The following is a 27,542-nucleotide window of genomic DNA, read 5'->3' on the forward strand; positions in this document are numbered from 1 at the left end:
CTACAACTCCCACCATGCCCTTTTGTAGGGTGATAATTGTAGGCTGTCCGGGAATGATGGGAGTTGTAATTTTGCAACAGCTGGAGGGCCGCAGGTTGAGCATGCCTGCTGTAAAGAATAAGCAGCTGGGGGCTCCAAAGCAGTGCCACTGAAATATCGGTGGATATGTTAGATAAGTAAGGATTCTTTTATTACTATTTTATTATATACGTTTATGTTCTCCCCAATTTTTGATGATCTCTGAAGGTCCCTTTAATATGATTAGGCAAAGTCAAATCTGTATCTCTGTCATTTATCTTTGTCCGCATACTGCAGAGTTAAGGAGGGTTTACACTGCCCGTTTCTAGGGCAGATTATCGGGCACGAACGTTCCTATGAAAGCTGGCTCCCCATAATCTGCCCATCTAACGGTGCAGCTGATCATCAGATGAACAAGAGAAAGAATGCAGCTGTATGAGGACGAGCGCTCGTTCTCATACTGTGGAGGGGATCGCTGCATGTAAATGCAGTGCTTCATCCCCCTGAATGAGCAGCGAATGCTTCCTTCCCGATAATCGGCTGCTCCTTGGAGCGTGTAAACCTACATTTAGAGTACTGCTGTCCTCTGCCCTTCTCCGTATTATCTATAGCCACCCGACTGATACTATATATCATGCATGCCATAAAGTTATGTCTCCTATTCTACCCTGAGGATGGTATAGTAAAGAGGGGGAAATGCTGAGCTTGGCTATATGTAGGAGATAGATCTATGACTTAATTCAAAATTTTCATGTAAAATGGTGTTTAAATACTGCCAATATTTCCTCTCACTACACAGAGTGATTTAAAGTTAGTACCTGCATACAAATGTATACAGGTTTAGCCAACTTCGGACTTAAGTCCCTTGAGCCCCCCAGAGGAAATTATTCTGAGAGTCCACGCTCTGTGTATATAGGACCTTAAGGGCCCTGTTTATTAGGGGCCCAGAGCTTGGGCCTAGGGGAGAATCCTCCGGTACTCTGGTGGGCCAGACCGACCCTGGGTTTAGCTGCCAATCACTTAGTGTGGGCAGGGAAGCAGAACTCACATGCTTTACCCATGATTCCTGGCTGGTTTTTTAAACATATACATAATCATAGAAAACAATATATCCATGAACTTAACATCTCAGCATCTATCCTGCATTGCCTTTGTAAGCCTGATTTGGATTTTCCTTTGACCCACACTAGTAAAATGGGCACAACCCAACGCAGTAGTTAATAGTTTAATAACACAGCATGACCAGGCTGCATAATGCTGGGCTATCCTGCAATAAACCCTAGTTAGTTTTTGACATTTGCGCTACCAAGTCCAACATGTGTCTTCATGTGGTTGCCTCATCTCAGTCATTTGAAGAGTTTATTCCAGAGGGGATTAAAATGTGTCTATGAAATCTCAGTTTAGTCATGTCTCTGCACACAAAGAGCTGGATCTCTAAGAAAAACCGAGGAATCGGCATCACACGTTTACCGCACATGTTGGAATTCATTCTCTTTATAGTTCTTTATACAGTATAATTGGGGCATTTTCAGACTATGCCAAAATGTGTTTAACAAAAGGAATTGCCAAAAAAAGTTATGCAGTCTTGCTATGCTGAAACGCTGTAAAATTAGCATGGTTGTTCTGTGGATTCCAGATGTAACGCCTCAACAAATGGAGCTGTACACTTAACACTAGAGCTCTGAATTGGAGAAATGAATCTGCTTGGAAAAGGAAAAAGAATGACATCCTGATGTTGATACTGTTTGTTTCAATAGCTGCAGTCTCATTTTTCTTTTCCGTGACCTCTCAACAAGTACTGTAAGGTTAAAATGCTTAGTTTCCTGGAAAGGGTCCACGACTGGACAAATGTTGAAACTGTGTAATAGTGCCTGTAATGTTCAGTAATGCCCCCGCTATACAAATAGCAAGCTGTGAAATGTTTGATCACTGCTACTTAAAATATTACAAAATGAAGACTAATATTTCTCTCAGCGTCTCACGTACTGTATGTAAATGCTAGAATTATATCATCGGGAGTTCTAAACACGTCTCGGCGCAGTTATTTACATGGTCTTCACTTGTTGACTACAATCTGTTCCCCGCACATAAAATCTAAATATTTTGCTGTGTAATCAAATAGAATTTTAATCACGACAAGCAATCCAAACATGCTGACTGATTTTTAACATTTTCCTTATCCATGCCGTATAGGGTGAATGTCACCTTTAGACATATTTAACCTTTGGAGAACAAAGGTCAAGTGGGATATAGGCCAACCAAAATGCTGTAATCATATGGGATCAAGCTTGATGCTACAGATTGCTTCTTTATTCCTTGGTCAGGGATTTGAGGATTATCTCATCCTTGTTCAAAATGAATGAGACTAGGTCTTACAACTGAAACATTTCTAAAATTCGGACCTACAACATGAGGTTTAGACATGAAGATACAGCATAGCTCTAAGGTGAGATTCTTGAAGTAGCTAATTGGAAAGACAACTCGGACTAAAGCTAGCCATACATTTTAGATTGATGTTGGCTGAATTTGGGACTGGCAGACCATCTCATGTATGGGGGTGCCCCAATTTTCCCTCCCTATGACATATGTGGGGGAAGGAGTGACCAGGATGCTCAATTTCAACATGTTTGATCCTTTTATTCTCCAGGGAGATAAAGATGTTGCAGCTTCCTTGTGTCTCCGCATTCAGAACACTTGCATCTTCAACCAAGCTGCAGATTTTTACTGTTCATTTTTGCTGCTAATTCTGTCTCAAAATCTGTGCATAAACATGCTGATCCACAAGGTGCAAATTATCTATCTTTAGCTCTGGGTGCCACTCTTTTGAGCACGCATTGTATTATTGAGATTATTAATATGTGATACATTTTGATGTCTAATTAAAATATAACAAGACTCAGACATTAATAGTCCAGGTCCAGTAGTCCAAGTGTTGATCAATAAAACAAGTCGACCGCACTGTGTTTTAAAAAGGCCTTACACGGGCTCAGTGGCGTACATAGAGAAGTAAGGGCCCCATAGCAAGGATCAAACCAGGCTCCCCACACAGGACAAAAGGTTTACCGCCTCAACACCTTTCAATGACCCTTGGGCCGTCTATTCTACTGGCCTCATTTGCTAAAAGTTGTTTCTTTAGAGGGTAGAGTCCTGACCGAGTTTTCACCCCCAATAGAAGAGGGAATGATCCAACCTGGGCCCCCTCTTGCCCTGGGCCCCATAGCAGTCGCATGGTCTGTCACTATGGTAGTTGCGCCCTAGCATAAGGATCAGTCTACATTGGGCATGGAACCTGGGCATAATTGCCACAATTGCTGTGAGCCAGCAATAGCAGAACCTATAGAGGTGAGAATGGAGGAGGCGAAGACAATGACATGTAGTGGCTCAATCTAGGACTATAAATATTTAGAGAAGCTAATCTAATTGTCCCAATGCTGTATTCACATATGGACACTATTTGCATCAATACATAAAAAGAGCAGATGATTGTTGGGAAGGAAGCTTTCCTTCCTCAAAATCGCCTGCTCATCAGTTTGCAGAAAGCCCTATTTACCTGAAGCGATCCCCTCCACAGTATGGGGAGGAGTGATTGCTAATACCATTGCTTGTTCCGGTACAGAATCAATGATTATTTATGGGGGCAAGCGATGGCAAATGATGATTTAGGTGTCCGCACCAACGATCTATTACCCGATAAATGAGTTGAACTTGTTCATTGAGTAATCGGCAGCATCTTTACACCGTATGAACGCTCGTTAGCAATAATCTGCCCAATGTTGGAGCAGTGTATGAACGCTTAAGTGTCTGGTTTGTCATAAAAGCAATTTTTTTATTGTATTAAGGGGTCAGCTATTTGCCTTTCTGTACAGAGCAAATGAAGTACAAGAAATGCTAGCCCGCAGATTTCCAGCATAATGCATTCATGTTCTAATGAGCACTTAGTATTCATTACTAGAGGTAGATCTGACCACTGACACTTTCCTAAGTGGGATTTAATATGGATAAGATTAGCTTACGCTTTGTAATGTGGCAGGGAATGCAAACCATGTGTGTTCCAGAACTGCTGACTTTCGTGGCTTGCATATATAAATAATGAAAGTAACAGTTATTCTTATGCAAAATCAAGGAGGCGTTTTCTAAAAATAAAACTTTCTACAGCAGCTTGGAGAACAAACCAAAAATGTTGTCTTAAACTAATTCCTAACAGAGGAACAACATGGGATAACTAGCCAGCGAAAGACGCATTTCAGGGCAAACTCTGCATAGCGTGGAAAATAAATGCTAAATTATCCTTCTTGAACCTTTATTTTGAGTACAACAAATAAAGTGAGATGACTAACCTCCCATTACAAGCAAAATGACTACAAATGTGCCATTACAGCTAAGTCAATCACACTTACAGTGAACACCAGTCACAGTTTACATTAAAAGAGTATTCCCACCTGGACATTTATTTCATTTTGAAAAAATATGCCATAAATGTGTGTCAGGTGCTAGTTCCACCTCTGGGACCTGCTCCTATCTCAAGAATGAGGCCCACCAAGAATGTATTGTACAATTATTCCCTTCTATGAGACTTCTGAAAATAGGGAAGTTGGGCGTCATGTTACGCATTAATGACAAGGGCAGTCATTGGCTGTTGCGGACACATGGCCTACGTCAAACAGGATGATGATATGAGGAGACCCGGGACCTGCAGAGCTGGTGGGGCAGCATAGGAGCTAGAACCCAGTGATGGGAATCAGGAAAGTATGATTACAACCTTGGATACGGCAAATCTGGTAGGGTCGATAGAAAAGGTCCCCAGGGATCAACTGATTGTGTAACTATCACTACAGATTTTAACTAGAAACTTTTCAGTCATTTCCAAAACACAACGTACATGGATTTTGGAATAGTACTATAACTGAATGAAATTTTCTTCTTTCTGGAAGATGAATATTAAATTGGCTCTCAGGGAAGAATCATTTTATTCCAAACTGGGATTAGAATGAGTTAAAATAACAATCATTACTCACCCCACTGATTCCCCGCCGCTGCTGTTTGGCTGCTGCTCCAGTTCCCGCTCCTCTTCACTTCCTGGTCTTGGGCTCAACATTCAGGAAGTGGCTTGGACAGCTCACTCAGCTAATTACTGGCTGCAGAAGTGACCTGCCTCTGCCACTGACTGAGTAGGAAGTAGAGTGTAGCGGGGACTGGAGAAGTGGCCAAACACCAGAGGCAGGGGATCTGTAAGTAAATAATATTCAGTATTAACCCTTGATATCCTTAAAACTGATATGTAAATTATTTTATTCTTAGGAATTAGTAATTGTTTTATTTTCTATTAGTTGGCCTGTAGAGGCATACAATACAATACAATGTAGAGTGGTCAATCCTGTTCTGTGTTAAATTCATCAAACTCTCTGATGGTTCATTCTGCTGCCCTTCTGGCACTAATCTGTTCATTGATGGTTAGCTGTAACACAAATGCATTTATAGTATTAAGTTGTGGGCATAAATACTGCCAGAATGTAATGAAGTTGTACTGAAATGTAATTTACTGTTTAAATAAAATAAAAAAACATTCCCTTTCCCTCACATAATAGCAGATGCTGAACCATACTGTAGTTGCCTTTTCATAAAACATATTTAAAATATATTTTGACATTAGGGTGTCCTAAATTGGATTTCTATGCTTCCATAGATGCATTGGTGACACATATTAAAGGGTTATTCCCATCTCAGACATTGGGGGCATATCGCTAGTATATGCCCCCAATGACTGATAGGTGCGGGTTCCACCTCTGGGACTCGCACCTATGCTTAGAATAGAGTTTGCAAAGCCACGGCGGGCGCACCGTTCATGCGCGGCCGCCCTCCATTAATTTCTATGAGAGCGGTGAAAATACCTAAGCATTGACTCTACTATTTCAGTCAGCCCCATAAAAGTGAATGGAGTGGTGGACGCGCTTGTGCGGTGCACCTCCCATTTATTTCAATGGGACTTCCAAAAATAGCCGAACGTCCCATACGAATTAATGGAGAGACTTTCCGGGCTCCATTCTAAGTATAGGTGCACCTATTAGATATGGTGGCATATCCTAGCAATATGCCCCCAACGTCTGAGATGGAAATAACCCTTTAATGCAAAATGGAACCGTTATTTGTGCCCATAGACATGTATTAGGACAGAGAAAAACGGAATGCCTCTTAAAGGGTCCATTTTGCATTCCATCCTAAATTCCCATTATTTTACATTATAACTCTGTTATAACGGAACCTATAACATAATTCCTAGAGCTGGTGAGAACCCACCCTGTCTGTCCTGAGTCTGATAACCTATCAGTTATTTTGCGCTCACTACTGTAAATTCACAAGACCAGAAGCAGAGTGCTAAATGCTGAGAATATATTAGGAAATTACTGTCATTAAATGGGAAAGTTGTGGCAGTACCTATTTTGCTTAGATGTTATTTTAGACTTTCTAAAAGGTCTATTTTTTGACTGCAGAATTATAATAGAAACATTGGAATCATAAGCACCACATGGCTGGTTAAATTAAAGGGGTTGTCTGTTTTTTTTTATATTGATGACCTATCCTCAGGATTCCGATACCCGGCACCCCTGCTAATCAGTTGTTTGAAGACACAGCAGCTCTCGTACGAGTGCTGCCTTCTCTTCACTGTTTACCTGTCGCAATTGCAGCACTGAGCAGTTGTAATTACAGCTCAGTCATCCCATTCACTTAAAGTTGCATAGAAGTAAAAGGGACTGCTGAGCTGTAGTTACACCTGCTCACTGTTGCAGTTGCGACAGCGAGCAGGTAAACAATGAAGAGAAGGCAGTGCTCGTACAAGCGCTGCTGTCTCTTCAAACAACGGATCAGCGGGGGTGCCAGGTATCAGAATCCTGAGGATAGGTCCTCAATAAAAAAACAGACAACCCCTTTAATTAATTTAACCAGATGTTTGGTGTTTATGATTCCAATTTTTCTATTATAATCCGACAGTCAGCGAGCGCTGCTTTCTCTTTAAACAGCTGATTGGTGGGTTTACCAGACATTGGACCTTCACTGGTACGATATTGATGACCTATCCTGAGGATAGGTCATCAATATAAAAAAAAAGCAGATCAGGGATTTTCTGGGATTACTATGGGATTTTACAGATAGGCTCATGCAGTTGCTTACCTCATGTACATCTTCCCTATGCTTCTATTTTTCAATTTGGGCCCTCCTGACTCATTTTCACCATGTAAGCAAATCACTCCAGTATGTAGCACTTCCTGTTGCTGTGTCCAACCGAACCCATAATGCACTTTCTGCCACACCTCCAGCACCACCCCTAGTATCACCCAGCTAGTTTATAGCTCCTCCCACCAGATATTTATATAGACACTCCCCTATCACTGCCCCTAACAACACCCAGCTAGTTTATAGCTCCTCCCACCCAGCTAGTTACATAGATACTTACCTTTCACTGCTGCTTTGACACGTACCTGGACACAACATAACAGGAAATAAGAAAGTCTGAACTGGTAAATGACATTGTGACATGAGAAATTGTCCCAGTGCTGGAGTCACCACTGACACCGGAACAGCTGGCAAGAGACCAATCAAAGTGGTTCCTTATCAACGATTGCTCTGATTGGTTAATCTGTACAGACTGACCAGTCAGGGCTGAATTCAGCCAAGAATGGCTCTGATCTCCACAGTATATAGCACATATAACAATATAGCACAACATGTGGGACATTTACAGCATGGAAATGGCAGTGACTCAGAAAATGACCTGGTGCCATCAGCAGTGGTTGTTAGTTGACACCATGCTGCAATGACTGGCACCGATCCCGGCTGTTTAACCCATAAGATGCCAAGGTCACAGCTCCTGATGGGTGTTATGGCAGCTGGAGGCCTTACAAAGGCCTTCGGGCCTGCCATGTGCCAAAGCCTATCAGGCCCTGCCAGAGGCACGCACTGATAGGGTAAATTGTCAGTGTTAAACAATACACTGCAATACACGGACTATTGCAGAATACTGTACCAGAAATTGGACAACTGTATCTTCAAGTTTCGAAGTGGAACTTAAAATTTTTAATTAAAAAGTGAATTTATGATGCAAAAGTAGTGAAACATAATTAAAACTATATAAATTTGATATTGCTAGAATCAAATGAACCTGCAGAATTAAGTTAATATACCATATATTCTGTATGGTGAACCCATAAAAAATAAAAATAAAAATTGCCCACCTCAACTCCCCCAAAAATTTGACAAAAAGTTATAAAAAAAATCAAATGTACCTCAAAATGGTGCCAATAAAAAACTATAGCTTGCCCTGCAAACAATGAGCCCTCCCCCAGCTCATTGAATAAAAAAATTAAAAGATTACGGCTCTTGAAAACCATTTCAGCAATTTCCATGATAGAAAATCAAGATGGCGCTCTTCCTTTTGAGTGCTGGCATGTTCCCATACAGCAGTTTACGACCACGCCGTATTCAGGAGAAAATGTTTAACAAATTGTGGGGTGATAATTACCTTTAAAGGGGTATTCCAGTTTTTATTTTTTTAATTTGTTTATATAATAGGAAATCATGCAATTTTCTAATATACAAGTATTTAAAATTCTGCATACATACCTTTCTTATATTGAGTGTTTGCAGTAGAATGGTATAGCCCATGTATCAATCCTTTGGATCCATAGCCTAACTAAACAACAGTGTTACATGACATACATGTGCTGGATCAGCACACAGGACACATCCATGTGATAAGTAAATAGGATTAGTTGCAATATCATGATTTTTATTGTGGTTTTATTTACATTGTGCGTATTTACATGGCTTCTGTGTGTAGGTGCTGTTGTAAAAATGGCTACCTGTCTCTAGGTGATGTCATGTTTTTAATAAAGTTTAGTGAAAAGAAAACAACACACAGATCTGTTTCTACACAGAAACTGACAGACATGATGAGATTCTGCTGTAGGTATTAATACTGTATGTACTGTACATGTTTTGCTCCTCAATACACTACTGTTCATCTGTGTTTTAACTGAATTCCAGGTCACATGATACTTGTGTGGGTCACATGACAGCTCACATGATTGACACCATGTTCAGTCCTATCCAGCTCCCCTGTGGATCTATTTTACAGGACTAAAATAGGCAATACCATTTTTTTTTCTTTAGGGAGAGACCCTGTATGGATATAATAAAGGTCTGTCAGCAAAATTTCAGATGTATAATAGAAAATTGTTTAACATCCTATTCTGTAAACAAATAAATGTAATGACTAAAACCGAAATACTTCTTTAAGATTTCTGAAAGATAAGAGTCATAAGGAACTACACTGAACAAAAATATAAACGCAACACTTTCGGTTTTGCTCCCATTTTGCATGAGCTGAACTCAAAGATCTGAAACATTTTCTACATACACAAAAGACCCATTACTCTCAAATATTGTTCACAAATTTTTCTAAATCTGTGATAGTGAGCACTTCTCTTTTGCCGAGATAATCCATCCCACCTCACAGGTGTGGCATATCAAGGTGCTGATTAGACAGCATGAATATTGCACAGGTGTGCCTTAGACTGCCCACAATAAAAGACCACTCTGAAATGTGCAGTTTGATCACACAGCACAATGCCAAATATGTCGCAACGTTTGAGGGAGCGAGCAATTGGCATGCTGACTGCAGGAACATCTACCAGAGCTGTTGCCTGTGAAATGAATGTTAGTTTCTCTGCCATAAGCCTTCTCCAAAAGCATTTCAGAGAATTTTGCAGTACATCCAACCAGCCTCACAACCGCAGACCAAGTGTAACCACACCAGCCCAGAACCTCCACATCCAGCATGATCATCTCCATGATCGTCTGAGACCAGCCACCTGGACAGCTGCAGCAACAATCGGTTTGTATAACCAAAGGATTTCTGCACAAACTGTCAGAAACCGTCTCGGGGAAGCTCATCTGCATGCTCGTCGTCCTCATCGGGGTGTGGACCTGACGACTGTTCGTCATCATAACCGACTTGAGTTGGCAAATGCTCACATTTGATGGCATCTGGCACGTTGGAGAGGCGTTCTGTTCACGGATGAGTCCCGCTTTTAACTGTTCAGGGCAAATGGCAGACAGCGTGTGTGCCGTCGTGTGGGTGAGCGGTTTGCTGACGTCAACATTGTGGATCGAGTGGCCCATGGTGGCGGTGGGGTTATGGTATGGGCAGGCGTTTGTTATGGACAACGAACACAGGTGCATTTTACTGCCATTTTTAATGCACAGAGATACAGTGATGAGATCCTAAAGCCCACTGTTGTGCCATTCATCCATGACCATCACCTCATGTTGCAGCATAATAATGCACAGCCCCATATTGCAAGGATCTGTACACAATTTCTGGAAGCTGAAAACATCCTAGTTCTTGCAAGTCCAGCATACTCACCGGACATGTCACCCATTGAGCATGTTTGGGATGCTCTGGATCGGCGTATACAACAGCGTGTTCCAGTTCCTGCCAATATTCAGCAACTTCGCACAGCTATTGAAGAGGAGTGGACCAACATTCCACAGGCCACAATCAACAACCTGATCAACTCTATGCGACGGAGATGTGTTGCACTGCGTGAGGCAAATGGTGGCCACACCATATACTGACTGGTTTTCTGACTCCCCCCAGTAAGGCAAAACTGTGCATATTTCAGAATGGCCTTTTATTGTGGGCAGTCTAAGGCACACCTGTGCAATATTCATGCTGTCTAATCAGCACCTTGATATGCCACACCTGTGAGGTGGGATGGATTATCTCGGCAAATGAGAAGTGCTCACTAACACAGATTTAGACAGATTTGTGAACAATATTTGAGAGTAATGGGTCTTTTGAGTATGTAGAAAATGTTTCAGATCTTTGAGTTCAGCTCATGCAAAATGGGAGCAAAACCGAAAGTGTTGCGTTTATATTCTTGTTCAGTGTATATAGCTTTCTATAAGTCAAGGTTGACCTTGGTAATAGGGCTGCAAGCACATCTAATCCTTCATTAAAAGTGGCCAAGTACTGTACAATGTAACGCTACTTATCCAAAGTTCTCAGCCTGATAACCTCAACACACTACATGCACATACTTATCTCACACTATACTCGGCTGCCAGAACATGACACAGTCGATGATCAACACGGAGAAGTATTTGAGAACCACAACTTGAGCAAGGAACAACATGCATTTCTGGGAATATGGGAATTTTGATTAGGTCCCATCTACCTTGCTTTTATGACTTGCAGAGAGGCTGGTATGTCATGCATCCCATGTGTTCATCTGCTGTCCTCACAAGCAAACTTCTAGGGAGTTTAGCAAGGAACCACATCCTCCCACAAGAAATTCTTACCTAATTTTTCATCTAAGTGCATATTAGTCTAGTCATAAACCACATTTGTTTTACTAATCAGAATATTCTGCATATTCCTGTACATAGACATGCAGGCCTTTGAAAAATAAAGTCAAGTATTACTATGAATTGAACATTTTTGAATGCTTTTTATGCATGTAGTAAATATTAAATGAGGGGCAGATTTATGAAAACTGTCGAAAAGAAAAGCTGTCTTTATTGTTTAGAGCAACCAACCAGAGCACAGCTTTGATTTGTCAAAAGAACAATAGGCCATGAAAGCTAAGTTGCGATTGGTTGCTGTAGGCAACAAACTCAATTTTTCTTTTAGTTATTTAAAAAAATGTAATCTTATGTTCTATATTTTTTACATGTGGAATAATATAATGATGCTGGTATTGACCATCAATAAATGGGAGCTACTGGAAACTCTATGTCAGGAACTTGGTCAATTTTCGGTATCAGCAGGGCTCCCACTTCACTGACATATATAAGGGCGGGTTCACATTGGCGTTATTGAATTCCGTTATAGGTTTACCTATAACAGAGTTATAACGGAATATAACGGAATTCTTGAATGGAAGGGAAAGCGGAAGCCTTTAAGAGGCCATTTGCTCCATCCTAATACATGTCTATAGGGACACATGATGATTATTTTTGATTCCGTTCTACATGACGGAAAAAATAGTCCTGTCGACAGGACTTCCATACAAGAATTCCGTCATATTCAGAGTTATAACGCAACCTATAATGGAATTCAATAACCTCAATGCGAACCCGCCCTTAGTCTGATCCTTGGAATAGACTGGTGCATTTCTCATGCATCAGCTGGTCCGCATATGTGCATTCACTGAAATCTCATGGAGAGAGAATTAGGCAGGTCACAGGATTGGTGGTGGTCTCAGGGCTTTATCAATATCTCATTTTTTATATCAGAGAATTTTTTATTTATGAAAGCAGATTTTGGAACAATCCTTTTTTGTCTGAGTTATACAGTATTAGTGTTACAGACACAGCTAGCTAGTGCGGAAGTGCAGAAGTTTAGATTGTGGCCCCTTCTTTCTAATATTCTGAATGCTCGATGCAAGGCAATAGCTAAGAAGAAAACAATCTTGCCAAGAAAATGTCACAAACTGTGTATTTCCACTTTGTGAAACGGAGATCCTAACTACTAGCATGACATAAATAAGAATGGAGTCAAAATAACAAAGATGACTACTTTAGACTACACACAAACTGAACGCTGACTTCAATTATCTTTACCAGCCCCCCATTTTTCATACAGTAAAGTATAGCTTGAGGCCCCCGTTACCTCCGTATGTGTGGCAGTTATCCAACAACCTTGTAGTTTCGAATCATTTAAAATGTGAACTGGTTCTACCTTCTGCACCAATTTGGAGATGCTGCCCCGCACAATTAGGGAGGAAAGTTCTTACCCTACATCATAGACAGTGCATCTCTCAGGACAGAGAAGCAATGTAAACCTACCTTGGACTCCTACATATTTTTTTTTAAGCTTTATTTCTTCTTTTTCATTAATAAAGGTTCTGGGTTCCTTTCCCTTTTAGAAATTATGTCTAATTCTGCTTACTTTCTACACATGATACTGAAAGTTTTGAGGGGTCCCAGGAAAGTAATCATTTGAATGGCAGGTAATAAGTCCATCTCTAGCCAAACCATCATTTATAAATCCACTTTATTGACTCATTATTAGCAGTTCAAAAATATATGTCTAATAACAATGTTGTAGATTTTATGAGCGGGTGAGATCTGCTCCTGGTGCCGCATGGGAATACACATCATGACCTACTGATGATTTGGTGTATTTCTTTAATATATTTGATAAGACTCTTTTGCAACCTTCATTGGCACACAAGCACATACTAACTCTCTTATAAGCCTTAAAAGGGGTTTCTAGTAAAAATTATTTTTTATCAAGTGTCCGCAGCATGCCCCTCAAACAGAAGATTCATACTTACCAGCTCCATGCCGCTCCGGTCTTCCACGTTGCCCCTGTTGTCTCTATCTACCAGACCCTGCGCTCCTTACATCCGGTTGGCTATGGGCATGGTCACATGCACTGCTGCAGCCAATGGTTGGCTTCAGCGGTGAAACCACTTTAAAAGGGAGTCTGTCAGCAGGAAATTCACTGTTGAGCCAGGAACAAAACCATTGTAGGGCTATATCAGCTGAAGGTAGTGATACCGATATCTACTCTGTCAATCTTTGCTGAGTTAATCCTCATATATTGTGCCTGGTTTATACATTGATTTCCTGGTGACTGTGTGTAATTTTTTGCATGATTTTTTGTTCATGGTTGGTCTGTGATTTAAAACCACAATTTGGATGAAATCAGCGATCAATCTCTGTCGTGATCTGTGGACCAGTCTGAGCTTCCAATGATGGGATGAAGATCTGTTGTTCAGCACATTTTAACTATTAAGAGGACTCCATGGTGATTTAATAACTAGCTGGCAATGGTTCTTCATTGGAAAATTCTTGCTATGCTACCCCCACATCAGATAGATTTTGTAGTATTGAGAAGTTATATCTCCTGCGCAAGAGGCATAACCAACCACTGCTTGGGCCTATCCTTCATAGGACTTTCAGATCTCATGTCATGAATAGTCCTGCAGTTCATCATACATCAACTTACACTTTGCAACACTAGCACTAAAGGGTTAAACACAGTCCTACAATGAAAAATATTATAAAATATATGCACATTCTTGCATGTAATATACAAGAAAACAACTCAAACAGACCAGCTTTACGTTTTAATTCACAATCATTTCATGAGTGTGACTCGTCACCTGAACAGAAGAAAGGAGTCCTATGTCTCTAAAGCTGGCCATACACATTATACTATTGTCAGACAAACCTGCTGAGAATGGGAGATAAGGATCACGTGCAATTAATATTTTCGCCCAAATCTTCTGTTTTCCCAGGAGTTAAGACTCTGCCAGAACTGTGTGGCAGCAGCTTTCTCTGTTCTCCCCACAGCCAAACGTGTATGTGAAAGCCGAGAGGGAGACAGGAGAGACAGATGTCAACTAAACCACTGTTTGGGCAACAGCCATTGAATGTGTATGGGCAGCTTAAAATGATTGTCCAGTTTCATATATTGATGACCTATCCTCAGGATACAGCCGAAACGTTGCTGCTTGATTTTATGGCACACTTTCTGTAAAGTCCGTCCAATAAAGGATTCACTGGAGATGCTGCCGCTACCTCTCTTCATTTACTACACGGTCGACTGCTGAGGATCTGCAGTCGTGGCTTGGCTGTTGCATTACCGGTGTGGCCATTTATGTCCGTGGGTGCCGCTCTACAAACACTTTTGTCTATCCTCAGGATAGGTCATCGATATCAGATCGGCTGGGGTCTGACTCCCGGCACCCCAGTGGATCAGCTGTTTGAAGAGAACGCAACCCTCACAGGAGCACTGGGTTCTCTTCACTGTTTACCTGCTCGTCACTGACATCGCAGCAGCAAGCAGGTATAATTACAACTCCTCTGTTCCCATTCACTTGAATGGGAAGGTTCTAGCTACACTCAGTACCATTCAAGGGAATGGGATGGATGATCTGTAATTACATCCACTCGTTGCTGCAATGTTGACGGCAAGCAAGTAAACAGTGAAGAGAACGCAGTGCTCACAGGAGCACAGTGTTCGCTTCAAACAGCTGATCGGTGGGGATGCCACAAGATAGACCCCTGCCAATCTGATATTGATGATCCTTAACCTGAGGATAGGTCATCAATATACGAAACTGGACTACCCCTTTAAAGTTGGCTTTTCACGCTGTTGCATGAGGCAAATAGCACACTCACATGTTCTCGGTGTGGTCATAGAGTTAGGGTGCCTGTATATGGTGCCACTGGGCTGCTGTAACCACAGTCAGATTACTGCTAATTGTCAGGCTGTACAGTAAATTCCTGAGACTTTTTAACTGATGACCTATCCTCTGGATAGGTCATCAGTATCTGATCATGGGGGTCTGACACCTGGGACCCCTGCTAATCAGCTGTTTGAGAAGGCACTGGCGCACACAGAAGCACCGCAGCCTTCTCTCAGCTTTCCCTAGGCCAGTGAGGTCACATTCGTCGGTCACATAGCCTAGGTGCAGCTCAGCCCCATTCAAGTGAATAGGACTGAGCTGTGATACCAAGCCGCTATACAATGTATGTCACTGTGCTTGGTGAGCTGAGGAAAGGCTGTGGCACTCACAGGAGTGCCTATCCCTTCTCAAACAGGATATGTCATCAGTTAAAAAGTCGCAGAAAACCCCTTTAAAAATGAATTTCTGTTTTTGTGGGGAAACAAAAAACTGTGACTATTAATTGCAAAAAGCCATTTAATAATCAATTTTTAATGCATCAGAAAAAGGCCACAGCTTGCACGTGTCCTGGATGTATCTCCACCTCCTGCCAGCCACCAGATCCAGTCCTCCACTCACACAGAGGTGAATCACTGCCCATTGTAAAGCTTTCATCAGCTGCTGATACACATTCAACCACTGCATGCAAACACATCTTCATCTATGGATATGAATATAGAGAGTGGCCGTGCTGTGCTTGAGATGTGGCTGCAGTACCACGTCGTGAAAGTGACTTTAGGCTGGATTCACTTGGGCGTGTGCTGGATGCATCACATATCCGCTGATGATCAGGCAATTATCAGGGATGTCTTACTTTCATTTCCGATAATCTGCCTGATCATGAGTCCGTGTAAAAGGACCCTTACTCACATGTTCAATGGTCTGACTGCAGGTGTTTTAACTGATCTGAACTCAAAACATCATAGATCCTTCAAATGCTGTGTCTTCAAGTCAGTTAAAGGGTTTGGCCACTTTCTGGCTACTGTTTATCAATGTTCTCCCTTGTTGGCCAAATCTTTAGTGCTGTTCACAAAGAGGTCCTGTCCATAAAATAGCTGCCGATGGAGGGTCAGACCAGACAAATTACTCAGTCTCCTCTATTAAAATACAGTATACCTGCACTGAATACTCAACATTGCAAGTGCAGATGTCAGATATGGTATATTTGAGTGGAGAAGGCTGAGTGATGTGTCTGGAGTTATTTATGCCTGATCACATGACCCTTCATCAGCGGCCATCTTACAGACAGGTCTTCTGTGTGGACAGCACAAAACATTTGCCCAACAAGGGGACATGACTTAAGGGGACAGGCTATATTAGTAAGTGCCATATAGTCAACTCACATACGCATTGGCCAAAAGTAGCCAGAAAGCCAACCCCTTGAAACCACGGCCATGACACAGAAGTAATGTGGACAGATAATATTCCTACAATATACTCATGTGAATCCGACCTTACAATATTTTACTAAAAGACAAACAGGAATGTTTACATCTCAGTTGACTATTGTCATTTGCTTTTTTGAAACTTACACCATTTTAAGGGAACCCAATATGACACTGCCCATTTACCATTTTACCATAAAATAAACAAAATAAGAGTATTGCAGGTTTGATACCTTTTAATGGCTAACAAAAATAGAAGTAATGATGTTACATAGCGAGCTTTCGAGACATCACCAGTCCCTTCATCAGGCGTACTACAAGAATATATGAAGAAACAGTAGTATATATACAATAAGAACAGAGACATGGGGGAATGAATAGACATTTGAAAAATAACAGAACAAGATATCAAAGATCTTGAGAATGAGTCCTTAATTATCTTACAGATAAGGGGTGTGAAAGTTTTATGGTCTATGAATTGATGTTATCTCAGAGACCTGGTGCCCCGACTATGTCTATAGAAGACTCTTTAGAACTTGTAGTGTGTCATAAATCCCTTGGACAAATTCAGTCCAGTATTCAAAGTGTCAAGCAGTGTTATACATTTGTATTCCCAAATTCTTCTATCTCTTTGGGATTTGAAGTTACCTTTTAATATGAGAACTTTCATGTGTTCTTCATTGTGTCCTACAGAAATGCTTAGCCACAGGAAAGTGTAGCTTCTTCTCTTTAATTGTGTGGTGGTTGGACCTCATCCTTGCATTGAGTTTCTGTCCTGTTACTCCAACGCAGAGTCCTCCAACAGGACATTTAGTGCAGAGAATCAGATAAACAACATTAGATGTAGAACATGTGAATGTCCCAGGGATCTTATAGACTTGCTGTGTGTTGGGGATCCGGATCTTATCTGTTGTCATTATATGGGAACACAACCATGCGCAGTGCGCCCTCCGTTCATTTCCCCGCTCCATTCTCATTGTAGGTGCTCGTCCCAGAGGACCTGCACCTATCAGACAATGGGGGCATATCCTACGATATGCCCCCATAGTCTGTGATGGGAATACCCCTTTAATCTGCGTGTGGATTTGTATGCCAGTCCATAGCAAAGACCTGAGTTTTAGCTGCACATAATCCTCAAAATGCTTAGTGGATGTGCCTACTGAACATACCCCAAGACAACTGGCTGTACCAGGTACCCCTGCCAACCTAGGAGACCAGAAACACCAAGTGACGCCCCTCAGCTAAGCAACACCCCTTTCGTTCTGCTAGACCAGGGATGCTCAACCTCCAGCCCTCTAGCTGTTGCAAAACTACAGCTCCCAGCATGCCCTTATAGCTGTAGGCTGTGCTGGAATGCTGGGAATTGTAGTTTTGCAACAGTGGGAGGGCCGCAGATTGGGCATCCTTGTGCTAGACAAACATGGAGTAAATTAGCTGGAAATTAACCTCAATGTTCTCTGCAGGATTTCTAAAGATCTGATTGTTTCTGAAGCTGCAGGAAATCCTGCAAACTGTCAAACAGAGTGAACAAGTTCATCTCCTATCTACTTTTATTCAGTATTCCTTAAAGAAGGTATTCTATAAGACCCTTTTTCACTTAATATGTCTATTACTCTACATACGTCATAGTCCTGTTCACCGTGAGATGGATGAGTGTGATTTGTGGATAATGTTCAGCTAATAGGCTACACATGTAACGCTCAACGTTAAAATACGACTCATTTATTATAATTATATGGTAACAGGCTACAAATGATATTTCACATATCAATAAACATTATATCAGCAATGACAAAATGGTGATATGGCTGTATGTGAAAGTGTACGATTAATGGGCATTTTCTGGCCTCGGGAGAGCAATGATGTGCTTAATACACAAATAATGTGATATATAATAGGAGCCAGGCCGGGGGTTTTATGGCTTACAAATGCAGGTTTCAGTAAGTAACGTGAAGAAAGACTCAACATTAAAACAATTTGTAAAACAAATGTCTTATACTGTAACATTTCCTAGCACCCTAAAAATGCCTGCCCCATTACCGGGAGACAAACATCTGTACATTATCACCCGGACTGCACAAAGCATACAGAACATGAATCAAGAATAAGTGTGTTATTAGAAGGAAATAGTTACATGCAGAAAATAATACATTGCCAAAACCTGTGCTAAAATTGGTAGAAACTGTTATGTTTGTCTTATAAAGAAAGCCCTACTCTATATGATAATGTTACAGAGGGGGTACTGAGAAGGGAACCGCCTCAATGAGCTATAAAAAGTGCAACATCTGAATGGCCATCATCTAATACTACATTTCCCCATCTTGTACATATTTTAATCCACTGGAAACAGTCAGCAAGCTTGTGGTCATTAAGAACCATAGCAGCTTAGCTGATCTCCTGTAATACAGTGAGAGAGTAAATTGGGCATTTCGTCAGTTGGCGAGTTCGGCCAACATATGTCTAATGTGTATGGCTAGCTTTAGCTTTTCTCTATGTCATACACAGACTAGGACCAATTTTATAACGGCTAATTAACCTAGTATTATTTCTTGTGTGTGAAGAGTACCTGAACGAACCCACGTAGGCATGTTCAGCTTATACGGGAGCTTCTCTTACTGAAACCATAAACCATAAACCAAATACTGCTGGGGACCAGGTCCACATCATGCAACCATATCTGTACGTATATGTGACCCGGCCTCTGGTGTAAATGACTCGAACTTACAGCACCAAATATCCCCATGATCAGGGGTGGATTGGCCATAGACCTTACAGGGAAGTTTCTCGGTGGGCCTGCCTTCCATCAATTTGGACCCAACTACAAAACAGGGCCACTTTTAGTATTTTTTCCAGGGCCACTTTAATTTCCCAGACCTCCCCTGCCTATGATGCTGTTGGATCTGGTCCGAAAAATTGAAATAACGCAGGGACACTCATCCTGAAATATCAACATATTAGTACGTGATACTCTCATGTGGACCCGACTGTCAAATTACATTCTGCATATCATCATGATATCCATATATAAAATACAAAATAAGAAATATTTTTTGCACAGATAAAAAAACGTGTTAAATACATTTTCACCATTAAATACTAATTCAAAGTTGTATTAATATAATTGAGTTCATATGGCCTATAAGTAATCGTGTACAAACGAAACATAAGAAGCGCCCTATGAGGAATTTGAAAGGTTACAAGGTCCCTTATAAGTGCCTAATAGGTCAAAACTTACTACTATGTAAATACAGACTAGAAGAGGCCAAATCTCAAGTCTCCGGGCTGCCAATCAATTGGCTAATTTAGGCACAGTTAAACCTTAAGGGTCCGGCCACACGGTCAGGTCTCCTGATGCAGTTTTGGAAGCCAAAACCAGGAGTGGATCATAAAAGGAGAGAAAACATAAAGGACAGCTACAACTACTCTTTTTCAGGTTTTGTCTCCCAAAACTGCATCAGGAAACCTGACAGTGTGGATGCACCCTAAGGGTATGTTCACATGGAGCATAAACTCTATGGTTCTACTGCCGCCCCTTTGCATGCAGTGAATCCGGAGAGCTGTAGAGTAGCAGGAAAAAGGATGACATTTTAAAGGTCAGGTTTTCTGATGCAGTTTCAGAAGCCAAAATCAGGAGTGAATTGAATTGAAATATGATGAGACGTCATACCGGTCCTTTATACTTTCTCTCCTTGGTTATGATACACTCCTGATTTTGGCTTCCAAAACTGCATGCAGAAACCTGACTGTGTGGCCGATGGCTTAGGGTCGTGTGTGGCATTCGGGCGATGGCCGTGCTGCAGTTGAGTACCACTGCGGTTGTGTAGGCTGCAGATGCCTCTTATTTAACTCATGAAGACTACACAGGATAATTAGTCCATTAACAATACAGACCCAATCAACACTGTGGTTTGATTAGCCATACCTTAAGAAATCTCAACCATAGGCCTCATGCACACGACAGTATTTTTTCACGGTCCGCAAAACGGGGTTCCGTTGTTCCGTGATCCATTTCCGTGTGTCTTCCGTGATTTTTGGGGGATCACCAGACATGAAGGAAAGTAAAAAAAAGTTGTTTTGGTGCCCGCCTGGCCGTGCGGAGCCAAACGGATCCGTCCTGATTTGCAATGCAAGTCAATGGGGACGGATCCGTTTGACGTTGACACAATATGGTGCAATTGCAAACAGATCCGTCCCCCATTGACTTTCAATGTAAAGTCAGGAGTCCCTATTAATATACCATCGGATCAGAGTTTTCTCCAATATATATTAACTTGAAGCATCCCCATCACCATGGGAACGCCTCTATGTTAGAATATACCATCGGATTTGAGTTAAATCGTGAAAACTCAGATCCGACAGTATATTCTAACACAGAGGCGTTCCCATAGTGATGGGGACGCTTCAAGTTAGAATATACTAAAAACTGTGTACATGACTGCCCCCTGCTGCCTGGCAGCACCCGATCTCTTACAGGGGGCTGTGATCCGCACAATTAACCCCTCAGGTGCCGCACCTGAGGGGTTAATTGAGCGTTTTAAATTCATTGGTGGCCAGTGCGGCCCCCCCTCCCTCCCCTGTATTAAATTCATTGGTGGCCAGTGCGGCCTCCCCTCTCCCCCCTTCCTAATTAAAATCTCCCCCCCATCATTGGTGGCAGAGGAGAGTTCCGATCGGAGTCCCAGTTTAATCGCTGGGACTCCGATCGGTTACCATGGAGATTTTAATTAGGGGGGAAAGGGGAGGCCGCACTGGCCACCAATGAATTTAATACAGGGGAGGGAGGGGGGGCCGCACTGGCCACCAATGAATTTAATACCGGGGAGGGAGGGGTCTGCCCCCTGCTGCCTGGCAGCACCCGATCTCTTACAGGGGGCTACGATACGCACAATTAACCCCTCAGGTGCGGCACCTGAGGGGTTAATTGTGCGGATCACAGCCCCCTGTAAGAGATCGGGTGCTGCCAGGCAGCAGGGGGCAGTTATGTACACAGTTCTTAGTATATTCTAACTTAAAGCGTCCCCATCACCATGGGAACGCCTCTGTGTTAGAATATACTGTCGGATCTGAGTTTTCACTATGTGAAAAAGCTGTTATGCAGACGGATCTGCGGATCAGTCTGTGCGAAAGTAGCCTACAGACACGGATCACGGACGCGGATGACAATCTTGTGTGCATCCGTGTTTTTTCACGGACCCATTGACTTGAATGGGTCCGCGAACCGTTGTCCGTCAAAAAAATAGGACAGGTCATATTTTTTTGACGGACTGGAAACACGGATCACGGACGTGGATGAACAACGGTGCATTTTCCGAGTTTTCCACGGACCCATTGAAAGTCAATGGGTCCGCAGAAAATCACGGAAAACGGAACAATGGACACGGATGCACACAACGGTCGTGTGCATGAGGCCATACTCTGTGGAAAAAAATCTGCAGTGTGGATTTGAAATCTATTCAATTTAGGCCGAGTTCACACGCAAATTGCGGGCCGCAATGCACGATCGCCGGTCGTAGGTCAGCCGCATCAGATCGCGGACCCATTCACTTTTATAGGCTGAGGATATCCACTGCAGATTCCACCTACAGTGGACAACATACTGCAAAAGTGCAAACTCCCAAAATGCATACATTACACGGGACCACTGCTCTTAGGGTACTTTCATACTTGCGGCAGAGGATTCCAGCAGGCAGTTCCATTGCCGGAACTGTCTGCCGGATCCGTCAAAACGTATGCAAACTGATGGCATTTGTCAGACGGATCAGGATCCTGATCCGTCTGACAAATGCATTGAAATGCCGGATCCGTCTCTCCGGTGTCATCCTGAAAAAACGGATCCAGAATTAATTTTTTTGCACATTTTTTGCGGTCTGAGTATGCGCAGACAAAAAAAAAAACGGATCCATTTTGCCTGAATTTGTTCCGGAATTTTGGACAGGGCTAAAACCGTAGCATGCTGCGGTATTATCTCCGTCCTGAAAAGTCAAAAAGACTGAACTGAAGACATCCTGATGCATCCTGGACGGATTGCTCTCCATTCAGAATGCATGGGGATATGCCTGATCAGTTCTTTTCCGGTATTGAGCACCTAGGACGGAACTTAGTGCCGGAAAAGAAAAACGCTAGTGTGAAAGTACCCTTAGTAAACCAAAACCAAATAAAACAGAGCAATTGTCACAAAAAATTAAAACCAAAACATACGGTAATGTAACTCAAAATTGTTGAAGATATTTTTACAAGGTATAAAGGAAAAATTATGCAATGTATGGCATCAAACATGAAATGTTGCGGTCAATAGAAGCTGAGACCGTAGTTAGTTGGCGATGCGTCATTGCACAATTCACTATGTAATCTGTTTACACATGTTGTCGGAGACTGAAGCACTTTCATACACACTGACTGCTGCCATTGGTGCTAGCCTCCTGTGTTCATTTTGGAATGTCCACTCTAAATTGACATCACTCAGTTTATCCAATAAATTGTCTGGTACATTTCCATAAACCATCACAATCTAAATACTTTTTCCTGTTTATCTTTGAATAGAAGGATAGTTTTCCTACTACGATGTGCACATTAAAGCGGCGTCATATTCATAGACAAATAGATGTGGTAATTATTGATGTCTGATGCCTGCGTTCCAGCACATGTATGTCTTCTTCATTTCAATAATTAAAACAACAATCTGAACTTTGTCAAAACGTGTGGAAAGCTGTAAATGGAGTGCAGCAAAGCTGAGGATGCTGATCTGAACTCAATTACAGTCAGCCACTCCGCACGAGTCAGAAACGAGGGGAAAGCATTGTTTCTCATAATACTGAAACATGACATAAGAATAACACAAATAAATCATTAGCGCTGTAAATATTTATTACTACTATTTATTGCTTTATAATAAACAAGGAATCAGATGATTCTGCTTGGAATGCTTTATTCCCAATGTACTGTCATTTTGCAAATATGTGCTGATAAACAAGTGAGCTCATATAGGAATAATATTATCTAATGTATGCAAAAATGTCTGTCTATCTATCATTTACATATATCTACATAAAACCAAAGAAAAGAACAGCACCTCCGGACAGAATCGCAGGTGCAAGCTACCAAGGCAACAATGTATAAAAACACAAAAAAAGTTGCAGCACACTACTTAATGCACTGGGTGAACAGGTGAATGTGTGAACAGGGTCAAATACATGACGCCAATACTTACTATTAAGCGCGGTAGAAGCTCTTAGCGCATACAATTGATCAAAAATATGTCGGGCCCATCTACCAGACGTCAAGGTGGCTTCTAATCAGATGGGACCTACTCTAACACGGTGTGTCCAGCTCCATTGTTACTCTGACTAAAAGCACCAGGGGGTGGGCGGGGAGTGCTAAGATCCACAGAGGACACCTTATTCCTCTACTATAAGGTGTCCTCTGTGGATCTTAGCACTCCCCGCCCACCCCCTGGTGCTTTTAGTCAGAGTAACAATGGAGCTGGACACTCCGTGTTAGAGTAGGTCCCATCTGATTAGAAGCCACCTTGATGACTGGTAGATGGGCCCGACATATTTTTGATCAATTATATGCGCTAAGAGCTTCTACCCCGCTTAATAGTAAGTATGGGCGTCATGTATTTGACCCTGTTCACAAATTTCACCTGTTCACCCAGTGCATTAAGTAGTGTGCTGCAACTTTTTTCGTGTTTTTATCTATATATCTATCTATATCTATCTATCTATCTATCTACAAACACAGATGAAGCAGCAGCACAGTTAGACGTTGTGAATAGGGTGCAAATCCTCAGGGAAGGCAGGCATCTCTTCCACTGTATAATAAATCCAAAAAACACTCAATGAGGCCTTTGTCAAGCTTGAAGTCGGAGTGCTGCCTTGTTTTTTGGATCTATCTATCTATCTATTATCTATCTATACCGTTGTGCTCATAAGTTTACATACCCTTGCAGAATTTATGATTTCTTAACCATTGTTCAGAGAATATGAATGATAACACAAACACTTTTCTTTCACTCATGGTTAGTGGTCGGCTGAAGCCATTTATTGTCAAACAACTGTGTTTACTCTTTTTAAATCATAATCACAACACAAACTCCCCAAATGACCCAGATCAAAAGTTTACATACCCCAGTTCTTAATACCGTGTATTGCCCCCTTTAACATCAATGACAGCTTGAAGTCTTTTGTGGTAGTTGTGGATGAGGCTCTTTATCTTCTCAGATGGTAAAGCTGCCCATTCTTCCTGGCAAAAAGCCTCCAATTCCGCCAAAATTCTTGGGCTTTCTTGCATGAACTGCACGTTTGAGGTCTCCCCAGAGTGGCTCAATGATATTGAGGTCTGGAGACTGAGATGGCCACTCCAGAACCTTAACTTTATTTTGTTGTAGCCAATGACAGGTCGACTTGGCCTAGTGTTTTGGATTATTGTCATGTTGGAATGTCCAAGTACGTCCCATGTGCAGCTTCCGGGATGATGAGTGCAAATTTTCCTCCAGTATTTGTTGATAAATTACTGCATTCATATTGCCATCAATTCTGACCACATTTCCTGGGCCTTTGTAGCTCACACATCCCCAAAACATCAGTGATTTACAGTAAGAATGGTGTCTTTCATCATAGGCCTTGCTGACTCCTCTCCAAATGTAACGTTTATGGTTGTGTCCAAACAGTTTAATTTTAGTCTCATCACTCAAAATGACTTTGTGCCAGAAGGATTGAGGTTTGTCTCTGTGCTGTTTGGCATATCGTAATATCGGATACTTTGTGGCATTTGCGTAGTAACGGCTTTCTTCTGGCAACTCGACCATGCAGCCCATCTTTCTTCAAGTGCCTCCTTATTGTGCATCTTGAAACAGCCACACCACATTCTTTCAGAGAGTCCTGTATTTCACCTGAAGTTATTTGTGGGTTTTTCCTTGCATCCCGAACAATTTTTCTGGTAGTTGTGGCTAAAAGTTTAGTTGGTCTACCTGACCGTGGTTTGGTTTCAACAGAACCCCTACTTTTCCACTTCTTTTTTTAACACTGCTGATTGGCATTCTCAAGTTCTTTTGATATTTTATTATATCCCTTTCCTGTTTTAAAGGGTTCAACTACCTTTTCCCGCAGATCCTTTGACAATTATTTTGCTTTCCTCATGACTTAGAATCCAAACAACATCAGTGCAGCACTGGATAAAAGATGCAAGGGTCTGTCAGGAGTCAAGAAAGTCATTGACCTTTTATACACACCCGCTAATTACAAGCAAACAGATCATAGGTGAAGATGGTTACCTTTATTAACCATTGAGACCCTTTTGTGTCATGTTGTGTGCATGTTATCAGGCCAAATCACCAGGGTATGTAAACTTTTGATCAGGGTCATTTGGGTAGTTTGTGTTGTGATTATGGTTTAAAAAGAGTAAACACAGTTGTTTGACAATAAATGGCTTCAGACAACCACTAACCATGAGTGAAAGAAAAGTGTTTGTTATCATTCATATTCTCTGAACAATGGTTAAGAAATCATAAATTTTGCAAGGGTATGTAACCATATGAGCACAACTTTGTATATCTATCTATCTATCTATCTATCTATCTATCTATCAGCTACCTATGTCATTAGATAAGCATAAGAAATTATTTTTACCAAATAAACTGAAATTTGGTTTACAAAAGTTCCCACACATAATACATGACAAACCACAAGTTGAAATATTGTGGAACAAATAATAAGTTAAACAAGAAAACAAAAACAAAGTACGCAAATGTGATATAGGTGGAAATGGGATCCACCTATGGGAGATTTATGTTGCATCCTTATTGCAGCCACTGCCCTGATAAAATGAAACCTCATTCATTGCTTACCAATACTAAATATATCAGAGGTCAGCATATGGACTATGACTACAATTGCATATATGGACTATGACTACAAAGGCCATGCTATGTTATATGTGGTGCCTATGAGGAACTCTTAGCAAACGCATGCAGTCAGCAGACAGAGAGAGAGAGAGAGTAGGGAAATGCCACAGTTTCTGGCACAGATTGGACCAGTCGCATACTTTGGGTCATTTATCAAACTGGTGTAAAGTAGAACTGGCTTAGCTGCCCATAGCAACCAATCAGATTCCACCTTTCATTTTTGACAGCTCCTATGGAAAATGAAAGGAGGAATCTGATTGGTTGTTATGGGCAACTAAGCAAGTTCTACATTACACTAGTTTCATAAATGACCCCAAATGTGTTGTAGTTAGCTAACATGTAGAGGTGAGTGGTACTGATCAATTGGTGCTCTGCCTCAGGACCTAGTTAGGGCAAAGAAGCAGTAACATCTGCAGCAGATGGAGAGCATTGAGTAGGGGTAGCAAAATCTGAGCCATGAACATCTTGGGAACCGGTGGTTAGCCAGGTCTAGAGCAACAGCCACCATGTCTCAATAAGAAATGGCTGTGTAGATATTGATGAAATGGACTGCTTAAAATAAAGACAGTCTGAGTGTCCAGAGTACATGTATGAGGAAATGATCATGGCCTATGCATACCGAAGATAGATACCACAACCTGTTGAGATCTCTGTGTAGAGTGCACATTAGTGTGCAGAAGGAGAGGTACCACAATCAGCTGAGATCTCTGTGTAGAGTGCACATTAGTGAGCAGGAGGAGAGGTACACAATCAGATGAGACCTCTCTGTACAGTGTACACTAATGTGCAGGAGGAGAGGTACCACAATCAGCTGAGACCTCTGTGTAGAGTGTACATTAGTGTGCAGGAAAAGAGGTACCACAATCTGTTGAGATCTCTTATAGAGTACATTAGTGTGCAAGAAAAGAGGTACCACAATCTGTTGAGATCTCTTATAGAGTACATTAGTGTGCATGAGGAGAGGTACCACAATCAGCTGAGACCTCTTATGTACCACAA

General features: G+C 41.7%; 1 protein-coding gene across 1 annotated transcript in view; it reads right to left on the reverse strand.

Moving 5' to 3' along the window:
* Positions 1–27,542, reverse strand: part of VEGFC (vascular endothelial growth factor C) — a 157,037-nt gene that overhangs the window by 51,672 nt on the left and 77,823 nt on the right. The window lies entirely within an intron of this gene.

The sequence above is a fragment of the Bufo bufo genome, chromosome 2, assembly GCF_905171765.1.
Source record: "Bufo bufo chromosome 2, aBufBuf1.1, whole genome shotgun sequence".
Classification (NCBI taxonomy): Eukaryota; Metazoa; Chordata; class Amphibia; order Anura; family Bufonidae; genus Bufo; species Bufo bufo.